Consider the following 13,743-nt stretch of genomic DNA (forward strand, 5'->3'; position numbering starts at 1 on the left):
GTTTGAGGGATTTTTTTGGGTAGGGAGGGTGGGGTGGGGGTGGAAACTTTCATTGACTGCTAAACTCAGGTATATTTTTCAGGGTGGAAGAGGACGATGATGGAATTTTACTTGTAGTATTAACGTGTGTGTGTTTTGGAGCTGGATCCAGTTTACAGAATTTAACCTGTTGCCTTTCTAAATAAATTTCTGTTGTTGGTGAATGTATTGTACATAATGGGGGAGGGGGTGGGCCCAGCTTGTAGTGGGCTTAGCACTGGAGGAATCATTAACTGTTTACAATCATATCACACTGAAATCTTTCAGGATAGGGTGAGGGTTTGGGGGGAGTGGGGAGAGGTGAGGAAATGTGTGATGGATGACTTGCTGTTCTCCTTCCTGTCCTCTGCAACCAAGACACGACCCCATGGCCGGTTGACTTAATAGCAGGAATTGCTCAGGAGCATAACATGTCCTCCTCTCTCTCTTCTTCCTCCTTCCCCTCTCACCCCCACCTCCACCCCTCTGGATCCAGGGCCTGAGTGCACTTCCAGCTCCTGTCATCATGGGGGAACAAGGAAACCAGGACCAGGAATTGAAACCAGGGCAGGACACCCATGGCATTGTCCCTTCTGCTAGTATAGTACCCTTCTCCCTGCCTTTCTGATAGAAGAAATGTGTGCTCTAGAAAACAGAAAACAGCATAACTGGTCATCTTAAAACTTACTTTGGTGAAACCAGTGCAGCTGCAGGTGGAGCAACACCTATCCAGTAGAACAATTTTGTGCTAATCTGTACTGCCCTGCTGCCCAAGAAAAGTGCCCACCTCTTTGTCTGACCCTGGGCTAACTTCACTTCTTAGCAGCAGTGAAGCAGAAAGTGCCAAGGCTTCCTGAGCACTTTTGCTGAGGAGGAAGAGCAAGAGGCTGCCTTGGGGGAATGGCAGGATTACTGCAGTGTGAGCCATTTGTTGGATTTGGCATTTGCAAGTTGCAGGTGAATTGGGAAGCACTCAAGCAGTCATTCAGAGTTAGATGTGGAGGTTGATTGGCTCAGAAGCCAGGGACAAAAGGGCTGCATGCTGCAGTGGAGTTGGTTTTACTTTGTTGTCAAGCAGCAGGTCCTACAGGGCCAGTGGAGTACTGCACTGGAAGAGCCGTCTGTGCCAGTGCTTGGACAGCCACTGCTTGTTCAAGTGAGCTCTGTAGGAATTTCATCTGCATTTATTCACATCTTACAGCTAACAAGCAGTTGATTATTCTTGGGGAAGCTGGAGTAAAATAGGGCAGTTGTTAAGTTATGAGACTGGGCAGCAGGAGCTGCTGGGAGCACAGCTCGAGTGAGCAGGCTGCTGGTTGCACTGGGAGAGGACAGTGGTTGAAAAGAGGATCTGCCAAGGAGTGGGACAGAGGATGGCAGCAGCAGGAGGACAGAGCAGCATGCCCTTTAGTCTGTGTCATACCAGCTAGAGGAGGAATACTGTCTCCAGTTTCTGGAGGATTTTTCTGTCTGCCTTCTTATTTTGGATGGTGCCATCACCCATATCTTTAGCTGGATTGCACCAGGATGCAGGACTGTACTGCCTTTATCCTGCTGTGTAGATCTGCCACTAGCTGGCAGAGCTGTTCGAATAAATGGCAGGTAGCATCTGACTGAGCCATTGCTCCTTCTGTCCTAAGCTTTTGGAAGAACAAAAAGCCTAAAAGATGAGACTTATTCTTTCCTGAAATAGTTGGGAAAAAGGAGGACTGCCATGTTAGTGCTCAGTGAGCCTCACTTCTCTTGCTACAGTACTGCTGCCTCTGATGAGCTGTGTAAGGCCAAGGCATTTTCCAAGCCTAACAGGAGTTAAAGTTCCTCATGTGATGGCACAAGTTTGCTTCCAGATGCAGCTCTTACCCACTGCTGCAGCCAGCCTGGGAGCTGGAGCTGCTGGCTGCTTAGGCCAGGCAATTTCCTGGGACATCTGTCAATGTACTGGGAATGGCTTCCAATATCTATCTACAGATGCCATTACATTAGGAAAGGGAAGGTGGGGTTTTTGGTGTGAGGTTTTTTTTTTTTTTCATTTGTATTCATCTGTCAGGGAGCAAAATGGTGCGAGTGTAACTCCTGTAAGACAGCAGTCCTGGGACAAGCACAGTTGCTTCTCCTTGTAAAGCAGTCTTTACTTCACTGTAGATATAAAAATAATTGAAAATAACAGATTTAAAAACAGAGGAACTGGAAAATATAGCAAAGCATTTTGTAAGAAAGCATTGAAAACTCTGGAAATGTGGATGTAGATTCTGCAAAGAACCCTGCCATACTTCAGCCTGTCTTCTGTATCACAGCCAGCTGAATATTTGAATGGGGCTCTCATTCAGCCCATGGTGAACGTTGCAGAACAGGAGGGTTTTAGATGCTATAAAAACTCTCCAAGCAGGCTGAAGCACACTTCAGCTGGAACTGGCACTGAAAACATGGTTCTAGTGGTCATGGCCTCTGGGTGAGGACCAAGCCTCAATCAAAACAGGAGACAGCTAAGGAGGGCAAGAATTGCTTGTGGTCTGCCTGGAGAGGGTAGTGCAGTGTCAGACAGTGATAGATGAGGCAAACCTGGGAGAAGGGTTTGACTTGCAGGTGTGGAAAACAAAACCAAGAAGTGAAGCTGACTCCTCTGGAGGGTTTCTAGGTAAATGGCTCTGAGGTAGTCAGTAATTTTCATTGAAGTGGCTAACAAGCTGCTGTTGTGAGGACAGATGGTTCCTGTTAGAAGAGTACTTGTAAAGAATACAGGGAGCTATGGCTGGGCTTTCCTGAGGACAGGACGTGCTGAGGCAGAGAAATGCTGCTGGAGTCTTAGATTGGAGTTTCCAGATTTTCAAATGCTTTGTTCATAAGTGAGGGTTGGGGGGTTTTCTTTCCCTCTTACAATATCTAGGGATCCCCTGAAAATCGGAGCCTAATCTCGCTAGGTACAATCTGAGCAAATCACTGAAAATTGGCTCTCCTCAGAGGGAGCAGCCCTGGGAGAGGATTGCTGGGCTGGAATACCTGAGAAAATGTAAGGAGGAGCAGATAATGTGAATTTTATTACTTCCAAACCATGCTGCTTTGTAAATATTGTGGAAGATAGGTTTGAGGGATTTATAAGAGTAGCATTACAGCTGTTTATGTACAGAGTGGTGTTTTGTGCCACAGGTTGGATTGCAGTGCAGGAGAAGTGTAGCTGCACTTTAAAATAACATGGCTTTTGAGTGCCATGCTTGTGCCACTATCCTAAATTTTGAACACAATACAGAGAAACTGCAGTGCATTCCCCAGCATTGTTGTAGTACAGTATATTACCAGGTGGCCCTTTTTCAGAAAGCATCCTGAACTAGTGACTTTGCAGAATTTCCTCTGGCTATTACTTTTCCCATCTGGGGAATGTGTTTTACTATAATCACATATTTCATGTTAAATGAGATTATATAATACATAGAACAATTATGAAGTTGACCATGCCCAAGCACAAAAATTTCCAATGTTCTCAGAAGATCTTTGTGTGCTACTCTACCTTTTTAGCCTCTTGCTCTCCCCCACCACTTCCTCCTTTCTAAGTGGTGTGTGGTGGTGTTCCCAAGCTCCCTGGATGTCAAGTTGCCTTTGCACAGGCTGTTGTATAAAATCCCCCTGAGACTCTGAATCTTTGGGCATCTTAGGTGATACAGGCCCTGACAATTCAGCTGGAAAGGGCAGTCACTGAGGCTTCACTGTGACTTTTAGCAAACTTAGAAGAAGTTTGCAGTCTATAAATTCCATGGTGTGACCCACCAAACCACTCAGGCACCAGCCTGCAATGAGGAGGACAAAAGAGGAAAGCAAATTTGAAGCTTCAAGGCCCAACTAGTTTGATTTGTGATTTTGAGGAGACACTTTTCTTGGAAGCTTCTGATTCTTTCTTGTCTGCCAAATGCCTTTTCCATGCAGACTCTCCGAAGCAAATCGCCTGTGTATATTTTTGTAAGTGTGGTTTCTCAGGGTCTTGGAGAGCTATCAGCTTTATGATGTCTTATCTGAAAGCAAGTCACAGAGACTGTCTTTCATTCTGCTGACTGAGGCAGCTCCCCTGCAGGTTCTCACCCCAGCACTTCTCCATTTAAAATGAAAGTATAATTAGAAAAGAACCTTTCTTTATTTTCTCCACTGATCCCTGTCAGGCTTTTGTTCATCTCTCTGTTCAGCCAGGGTGGTTTCTTTGTTCTTGATGGCTTCATTCTGCTTTCCTTTCCTACAAAGACTGTGTTGCTGTATGCTCTGTGGAATTTCAGAGAAGGTGCTGAAATGAGTGACAGGGAAGTGTCATCCCAAAGGGTGGCTTGGAGAAGACCAGCAGTGCAATCTGTGATGGTGTAGTTGGTCCTGGTTTCCCTTTCTGCAGAGCAGCCATGCAACTGGGTCTGTACTTAATCAGAGCAACCCCTTAAAAAGTTTTTATTGTGGTGCATCAGTGGAGGAACAGAGGAGTTTGCTCTTGCAGAATTCCTGTTTTGCTTTAAGCAGTTGTGTGAGTGCCAGGTCCTTCCTGCAAGGCCAGGACTGAGATAGGCTGTGCAAGGAGGGCTGCAGCCCCTGTGAGCTTTAAGAGCCTGTGCTTATTGTGAGGCAGAGAGCATCTCAGAGGTTGCCCTTGCAGCCTCTGCCCATCTGTACCTGTTTAACATGGTGGGGGTGAGCACACTGAGAAGGAGAAGCCTTTTAACCAGCACATACTGAACTGCTCCTGCTGGCTTTCTCTGCCCACCTCCCACTCTGACAAAGAGCTGGGGAGGGACCCATTTCCAGCTGTCTCCCAACAGGAGCTCCTGGGGACAACCAGGGCAAGGCTCAGTCCACCCCTAGGCAGGGAAATTCAGGACAGGGTTTAATGGATTTGAAACTAGATAGTAACATTCAAGTGTACCTTTAGAAGTGAGCTGTGTTGTGCCCTTCCCTTTTTGATCACTGTCTCACCTTGGCTGACATGCAGGATTTGAGAGACCATGGAGCATTTTGTAGGTCTAACACTGCTGGTCTTGACTTGACTGAGGGCTTTTTTCCTTCATTTGCAGCCATGGCCTAGATTTGTTTTGGCAAAGGTCTTCCTCTTTTTGAAACGTGGCTATCAAAGTGAACAGCACATCCAGGAGAGAGCTACGTCCACCAGGGAAAGAGGGGACAAAGGATTAATTAGGACTGAGGCTTAATTAGGATTTTCACCAACTCTAGCAAGTCCCTCTGTGCTTTGCCCCTTTTATTTGGAAACGCTTGGCTCACTTAGCATAAGGGCAGTAAGTGGAATATCTTCTCAATAAAAGCAGCACTGACTCTGTGTGAGCCCAGCTCCCTTGTTGTGACCAAAGTCAGACCAGGGAGCCACTGGGGACTCCTTTGGGCATCCATGAGTAAGAGACCTGCAGGCGCCTGGTGCACTCAAACCGTGGAACACGGCAGGGGAGCAATCTCCCTTTGTGAAGCCAGCCAGGCAGCTCCAGGAGCCCAGGCCTCAGCTCTTAGTCTGGAAAGTCCTGATTCCCTTCTGTATCATATGCCAGCCCTTCCCCTCTCCTTGCTTGCCAGCTTTCAAGCCTCTTTCCCTCTGCTGGCTGCCCTGCAGTCGAGGGCAGAGATGAAAGCTCACTGCCCACACGAGCACAGGGCACAGGGCTGGCCCTGCCAGCTGCACACACACAGGCAGCAGCTGGGGAGGCACATTTACCCTCCTCATGAAATCAGGCTGTCCTCAGTGGCCCATGAGTGTTCTCTCTGTGCCCCTGGGGTTTGCCACCCAGGCTCAGCAGTGTCTGTCCATCTGCCAGTACAGGGGTTTGCTCCTGGTCCCAATGCAGGGCTCCCACACGTGATCCTGCCATGTCTGCCTCCAGGAGGGTTTAGGTTAAAAATGCCTGTGCATATGCTGTGTACAGCTGTGGAAACTCTTGTCTCTCCTCCTTGATGGATCAGTGAATGCTGCTGCCTGGTCTTTTTCTGAGCAATAATAACATGCAGCAGTGCAGCTTTGACCTTCCTGTTCTGTTTTAGGGCTAAGGTGGTTATGGAACACACTGGGGGGGGGGGTCTTCACAGTCTCAGTGGGAAGCAAGGTGCTCTCTGTGGCCCTACATTTTATCATGCCATGTTCCTGCTTTCCCAGAGACTGCTGGGTTGATTTAGGTAGCCATGAGAGAGCTGGTTGCTGCTTCTGTGTTTGGGAAGGCAGAGAGGGAAGGGAGCATTTGGGTAAAGTTGAGCCTCATCCATCCAGCCATCCATTCATCCAGAGAGCAGAGCACCTGGAGGAGGGGTGGGTGGAGCACTGGTTTAATGCCTCTGGGGGAGGAGAGTGACCCACTGCTGCTTCCCTTGCATTGCTGGGGAGGGAGTGGGGAAGCCTATGCCACTACATCCATTCATTTTCTGAAGTTGGGTAACATTGGGGTTGTCTTTGTATTATTGTAAGTTTGTAAAGAATGTAATCTGTCTGTCGGGGGCACAAGGAGAAAACGGGGGCCTTTCTCTTTTTGGGTGAGGCTGTTCTTATGTTGCTGTGCTTTTTGTTGTTGGGCAGGGGGGGGGGTCTAGTGGCCATGGGGGCAAAAGCCTGGCCCTTGTCAGGCTTGCAGCTGTCCCAGGGTGACAGGAGGGTGAGCTGAGGCTGCTGCAGAGACCTCCCACACCAAGCTGTGAAAATGCCTCTGCCTGTGTCCCTCAGCGGGGGAAACCTGACCTCTGCAGTGGGGCTCTGCACTGGCACGTTTTGCTGGGTGTGCTGGGATGTAACACTCGAGGACTGGGCTTGCTTGTCCTCAGCTCAGTTGGAAACTGGGCTGAGCAGCTGCCCATGCTGTTCAGGAAAGGTTGGACTGGATGGGCTCAGTTTATCAGCTCAAGGAGTTCATACTGGAGCTGCTCATCCCAGCGCTTCTGTCCCCAGCAGGGCCTCGGGGGCTGCACCTCTCCATCCCCCCTTGCCCAGGAGCCCTTTCCTTCCTCCCCATCCTGTAGAGCACAGTGTCAGGGATCCTCTTCTCTCTCCTGCTGCTGCAAAGTTGTGTGAACTTTCCTGGTCAATACTGGAAAGGGGAATGCTATTTATTTTTATATTGTGTATATTTTGTCTTGGTCTGCTGATTACCTTTGTTCCCCAAGAGCGACAGTTACCTCAATAGTTAGTTTAATACTGTGTGTTGGGTAATTTTTTTAAAGAACTTTTTAAAAATCTTGATCCTTGGAGGTCTGTAGATTTTATTTCCATATGAATTGGTTATTTTGTATAAAGTACATTCTTAAAATAGCAATCACCCTTGCTGTATGTGTGTTTTCTTGTCTCCTGGACGGTCTCCCTCTTCCTTTGCAAGGGGAAGTGGATGGGGGTGGGAGGATAACACAGAGGGCTTTTTTTCAGAGAGACAAAGCCCTGGACTGCAGTCAAGACACCGTTGTGCCACCTGTAATCCATTTACAAGAGAGCACCTGGAAAGCTAATGGGGATCATTTCCCGTTCAGGAGCACAGCTGTCTGCCTATGAACAACCCAGCTGTGGAAACGAGATGCTGTCACTGTTTTCCCCCCAAAGTCCCTGGTGGGCTGTGGGTTTTCCTGCAGCCCAGGTGTGCAGGGAAGCCTGCCTCTCTCCCCAAAACACACCGTGCTCTTGGGGTGGTCTGTGCCCCCACATCCATGTGAAACTTCTCTGCTTTAAAAGTGGTGACTGCCCTGAATGGAGCCCATGGGGTGATGCTGCTAAGGAGGAGCTGATGTAACCTCTGTGACTCCCCTTTGTGCTGGTCAGTGATGCCCTCAGGGGCTGTTAGAGGAAGGGAAAGCCTTTGGAGCCCGTGTGTGGTGGTCCAAATGAATACTGGGCCCAGAAGGGCACTTGCTGGTCGCTGTTTATTCAATCTCCCAAGTGAGATGGGACAGGGGTTGCAGCAGGGAGGTGTTCAAGACAGCTTAGCTCTTCCTCACCAGGTATCAGCATCACAGCCAGGCACCGGCCATGCTGGTTCATGCTGGGAGGTGCCTGCTGTAGGTGCATGGAGGCAGCTTGCACTTGGCCATTGCACAGCTGCTCTCTGAATAAATGACTTGCTCAGTTCTGCTGATTCTGCAGCTTTACATCAGGACAAAATTAAGGTGATTCTCCTTAAAATTTGATGCCAGCAAACAGAGGCATGTAGGGATGAACAGCAGAAGGATGGGGGCACAAAGGCTCCCAGGTGCATGCTGCAAGCCTTTTCCTTCTTCTCAGCTCCATCCAGTGAAATCTCCCTCTGTTTCCTCCAGGGCTGCTAACAGACGCTCACATCTCCTGCCAGAACAGCCCTGCAGCATCGCCTGCTTGCTCTGTGGGCTCCATCTGCCCCTCCTGTGGGATCCTCACTCAGGCTGGGGCTGCTCCCAAGCTGAGCACGCTCTCCTGGCTCTCAGCACCAGAGCTGCCAATGCAAAGAGATGCCCAGGAAACATTTTTCCATGGTGCAGGACTCCAAACTCGATGGCCAAGCCAGGGGCCAGCATCTTTTCTGGCCAAGGAAGCTCAGAGGAGCACACGTAGGCAACTTCCCATCCTGGGCCTGGACCCCAAAGCCGCCAGCCAGGTGCCAGAGCTGCCCCTGCTGTCCAGGGCAGGCAGATGAAGTCAAACATCCTAGCAGGGTTTTTCCCAGTCCAGCTGCAGCTCCAGCCCCTGCAAAGGCTTCTGAGGACCCTGGCTCCTTGCTCCTGGGGAGGATGAAGGGCTGCTCTGTCACATATCCCCCCTTCCCCTCTCCCCTCCTCAGGGGCCAGAGTTTGGGGAGACAAGAGCAAGCTGTCCAATTTAGGAAGGGAGGAATTTTGTCCCCCTATCAGTCCCAGGAAGTGTTTGGGTCAGAGGGGATTGGCACAGGGAGATTTTTAATCCTGGGGCTAAGCCGGCACAGAGTGGGGTCGGCACTAATTGGAACCAGTCCTGGGGAAGGGGCAGATGGAGCTGCTCCTTTCAGAGCTGCCTTGCAGCCCAGGCAAAGACAAAGCTTATCTGTGCTGTAGGAAATGCCTTGTCCTGATCTTGACAAAGTGTCAAACCAAGCCACGTGTCCCTTCATTTTTTTCTACCTTTCTTTCTCCTACAGAATTCTTGATTCTTCTCCTATTCCCTTTATTCATGGGCTGGCAAAGCTACTCCCACCCCCTTGTACAAAGGGAGCTTTCCTGAGCTCTTAGGCTGAGGCTTTAAACTCTCTCTCTAGCCTCTTTCTTCCTGAGAACAGGGATGCTTCCCAAACACAGCTCTTCTCCCCAAAAAAAGCCATTTCAAAGCAACTCACTTGTTCATGTAGGCTTGAATTTGGGATGGATTTGATTAATCAGTTTCAACAGGGACCAGTTTAGTGCCCAGTTTGGGTGTGGAAATAAATGGCAGCCACTCACCCCCATGATGGGGCAGACCCTGGGAAAGCTCTGATTCCAGGCAGGCTATGCCACAGCTGGAGGATGATGCAGCTGTAATGGAGCTAAAAGCAGAATTTTGGAAATGCCTAATGGTGAAGGAAAAACCAGAATGTCTTTGGCATGATCAGTGTTTTTTTGGGATTTTCTGGCTTTGGGTTTTGGTGGGATTTTTTTTGTGGAGAAGGGTGTTGGTTGGTTTTGTGTATTTCTCTAAAAAAAGAAGCATCTTGCAGGTAAAGTTCCCATCTTGAATTTTCTCATTAGTCACCACACTTTAGTGAATGAATTTTCTCATTAGTCACCACCTCACAGAAAGGCTGGACTAAGGACATTTGGGATAGCTCAGGAAGACTCAGTTTTTGGCTAAAACAAATTATTTCTAAACGCAGAAATGTTCACTAATAGATATTAGGAAAAACAAATGTACACATAAGTTAAAATATTTTGATTTTTTTTTCTTCCCACATTGAGATGAAAAGTGCAACTTCTCCAAGCAGATGGGGATCTCTCAAAGGGTGGGACCCTGCTGTATCTCCTCCAGCACACAGAGCTGCAGTTTTTACTTGGTGGAGAAGTCAGAGGCACAGGAGGGCAAAGCAAAGCCACTGGCCTGGTGGGATGAGAATGTACCTGAACCCCTTGTTCCCACCCATGAGCTTGGTCTGAGGTGCAGCGTTGGTGCCTGGATGTTTATACACTCACAAAACGAGTATTGGAGTCTCCCAGGTGCTAAAATAAAAGTAAACTTGCTCTGGACCATAACAAGAGCCCCCAAATGGCAATTCCCAAGGGCCAGCAGCAGAGACAGAGAGGTTTTACTGGAGGAGGTGGGAAGGGGCAGGGGCTGGGGTTTGCCGTGGGCTGGGGCAGCATTTCAGGGCTGCCCCCTCCTCTTCTGTCAGCTCCCGGAAGCCTCATGGCCACTTTTTAAAATTCCTTTCCCAAAGAGGCTGCCAGGGTGGAGGGATCATAAAAAGTTCAGCCCCTTGTCACGAACGCTCCCCATCTTCCGGGGCCGGTGGGCAAAAGTTGTTAGCAATTTCCTCGGGCCATGACCTTTGTTTTGACCATGGCAGAGGAGGATTGCAATCCATCAAAGGCTGCCTGGCCTGGGGAGAGGGCTGAGCATAGAGGGGGGAGCCTTGACCAGGGGCAGGGGGCACAAGGACACGGCTTTGCCCCTCAGGTTTGGTGAGGAGCAGAGGGGGATGCTCAGCTGGAAACTCGAACTTCCCAACGTGGGATCCAGTGAGGGAAACTTCACTGTGCGGGCCACAAGAGAAATTTGAGAGTTTGCTTTCATTTTCTTTCCCAGGAGGGATACTGGATTACAATTTACTGCATCAGCAGAGTGGGGAAAGATGTCCAACAGAGCTTGTGCCTAGAGCCAGCCCTGCAGACCAGGCAGCCACATCAGCACCTAATTCCAGCAGGAGCTTGGGCAAAATGGGAGATGCCAGCACATTTACAACCTCCCAAGCCCCAGCCCCTATTGATCTCTGGCTTTTCCAGGCTGCATGGGTTTTTGGAAGATCCCATAGGACTGTGTTTTGTTAGGAAAATCAGCGGCAAACTAGAACTACCCCCTGGGAAATGGCTGGCTCCCACAGACACCTGCCTCTCCACTCAAGTTCCCAGGGGGGCAATTCATCCCTGGAGCATCCCTGGTGCTCCCCTGCACCCCGGTGTCCCCTTTGAAGACATAGCTGCATATGAAACAAATCTCCCCTGCGGAAATGCAGCCATGCATACCAGTCTACTCTGCTTTCCTTGGCTGCTTGCCCCTGACTCCCTGCCTCTGATCTCTGTTTCCCTAGGGAAATGCACAGATTCCCTTGGGAAGTTCCTCTGTCAGTTATCCCCCTGATGAGGCCCTTGGAGAACACCTAGGTTTTGGGATCAGCAGGGAGGGTTGCAATGTTTCACTTGTCCCCTTTGGGACACCAAGCATGGCTTTGTAACACCCAGACCTTCCTTTCCAGCCCCATCACTGGTAGGACAACCAGGGCAGGTTTTCCCTAGGAAGGAGCTGTGTCCTCACTTCCAGGCACAGCAGAGCATGATATGGAGAAGTGTCCTGCTTATTTCCTTGTTTGACAAGGATCTGTTGAGCATGGGGAGAAGAAGAGAAGGGAAAGAACTTTTCACACTTCAAAGTGAGAACCTTAGGCTGTGTGAGGTCGCTCCTTGGACTGGGAGGCACACGAGTCCCCCAGCAATTTTGCAGAAGGCAAACCAGAGCCTTCTGTAGGAATGATCCTCTGCTCCCATGCCAATTGATAGCCTGTGTAGCTGAATGCCCACCTCCCTTCCCTCTGCATCTGTGTTTTGTCTGCCTGACTCACACCAAGGCCAAACTCTCTCTGTCTGTGTGCAGTGCAGTCAGCAGCGCTGGGGTTTGATGTCTGTGCCATCCCCTCACACCATGATCAGTTGTACACTTTGTACACCAGGTGCTGACCCCAGGCCTGCTGCCATTTAGCCCCTGCCAGCACCAAAACACTAAACACAGCCCTCCCTCCTTGCCATCCTGTGTCCATGCCCATCTCAGAGGCCGTGTCACCTTCTCTGGGCTCACCCATTCTCAGGCCTCACTGAAATCAAAGCCCCAGAAGGTGCTCTCCTTTGCCCAGATCCTGCTCTGCAGCTCTCCCTGCAGCCCAGACACCCCTCCATGCCATGGCCACAGCTCCCCGTGGCTCACAGAGCTTTGAGGGGCACCAAAGTGCTTGCCCTGGGCACAGGCAGGTTTGGGAACAGCGAGGAGCCAGGGCTGGAGCCATGAGTGCCTGCCTTTCCAGCAGGGCTGATGCTGCCTGGGTGCTCTGAAGGAGAGGAGCTGTGGAACATGGGAAAGAGCAGCAGCTTTGGGAGAGCAGCCCCCTGTCCCAGGCACGCCTGGCTCTGGGCCTGCCCCACAGGCGGGTGCCCACGGAGGGAGCAGATGTTCAGGGAGATCAAAGGGGCTGCTCTGCTCTGCTCCTGCATCCTCCTGTTCACGTGTGTGCACACACCCCCTGCGCCTCCCAAGAGACTCCTCATGCTCTCTAGCTTCTCTCCAAGATATTTTCCTTCCCTTCCTTTGTTTGCTTTCCAAACCCCCGTTTCTCCTTTGGCACTCCCAGCAGGGGAAGGCACCCTTTGCTCCCACTAACCATATCCAGCCTCACGGGTTTTCCCCCCTGCTGCCCTGCCTCTGGCACTTGGTGCTGCTTGGGTGGGAGGCACAGGGACCTCCTGTCACCCAGGGGGAGCTGCAGCACCCCTGAACCCCCTACCCACGATGGCTGGGAGCAGCTGAGGGGTGTCAGCTTCCCACAGTGACCAGGAAACCCCCTGGAGACGTCTGCCTTTGCCCCCCGCAAATTCCTGCAGCTCTCTTATCCCTTCATAGTCCTGGGGAGTTTCTCAGCGTCTGCTGAAGTCCTGAGACCCCTGTGGATGCACCAGGTGTGATACAACACCTCTAGCACAGGGTGAAAATGCTTTTCATGCTTTTCACCAACATGGAAAGCCTTTTTGATACATCACAGGTCTCCAAAGTAAGCTGCATGTAGAGGAAAACACTGTTAGGGTGCAAGAGGAGAATACAGTTTGCACTATTAATAAATAAAACATATTAATTTATATTTATATAATCCTTTTAAAATTTATAGTTTTGTTATGCTTTATAATATAATCAGTACAGTAGTACCTGCATACTATCATTTATACCTGTATATGTAATTTATAAATCAACGTATTTATTTGGGCATATGCCCCTAGTATATGTTTTTTACTTTTACCAATATGGGTGCACAACCAAAAGGGCTGGCTTAAATTACCAGCTAAAGGTTTGAAATCAAAGCAAAAGGTGACGCCTGAATGCCAGAAATTCAGCAGCATGGACACCTCTTTATGGAGATAAAGTAGCCAAGCTTTGGTGAGCTCCAAGGTTTTGCTCCAAGGGTTTGCCTCTCCCCTCTTTTTCCCCCAGCACAACACAGCCAGAGACCTTCCAGTCACTACATGTAGCTGGTGCTCCAAGAAAAAGGGAAACACAGGATGAAAAATGAATGGTTAGCACAGAGCAATAAAAGCATTCAGATGCAGGGAGATATGGTAGCAATGTATTAAATGGGGAACAGAAAAAAAGCCAGATGGTTGATCCAATTTACTTTACAACTCCAGATGACTTCACAAAGAGGTCACTTGGTGAAACTGAAAGGCAAATGCTTCAGCTTGGATGAAAGCAAACAGCTCATGCCTGCCAACATAACGTGGAGGAGACCAAGGAATGTCCTGCAGCAGAGCAGCACTGACAGAGCTGGAGAAAGAACGTTTTCA

Source organism: Molothrus ater, chromosome 5 (genome assembly GCF_012460135.2).
Source record: "Molothrus ater isolate BHLD 08-10-18 breed brown headed cowbird chromosome 5, BPBGC_Mater_1.1, whole genome shotgun sequence".
NCBI lineage: Eukaryota > Metazoa > Chordata > Aves > Passeriformes > Icteridae > Molothrus > Molothrus ater.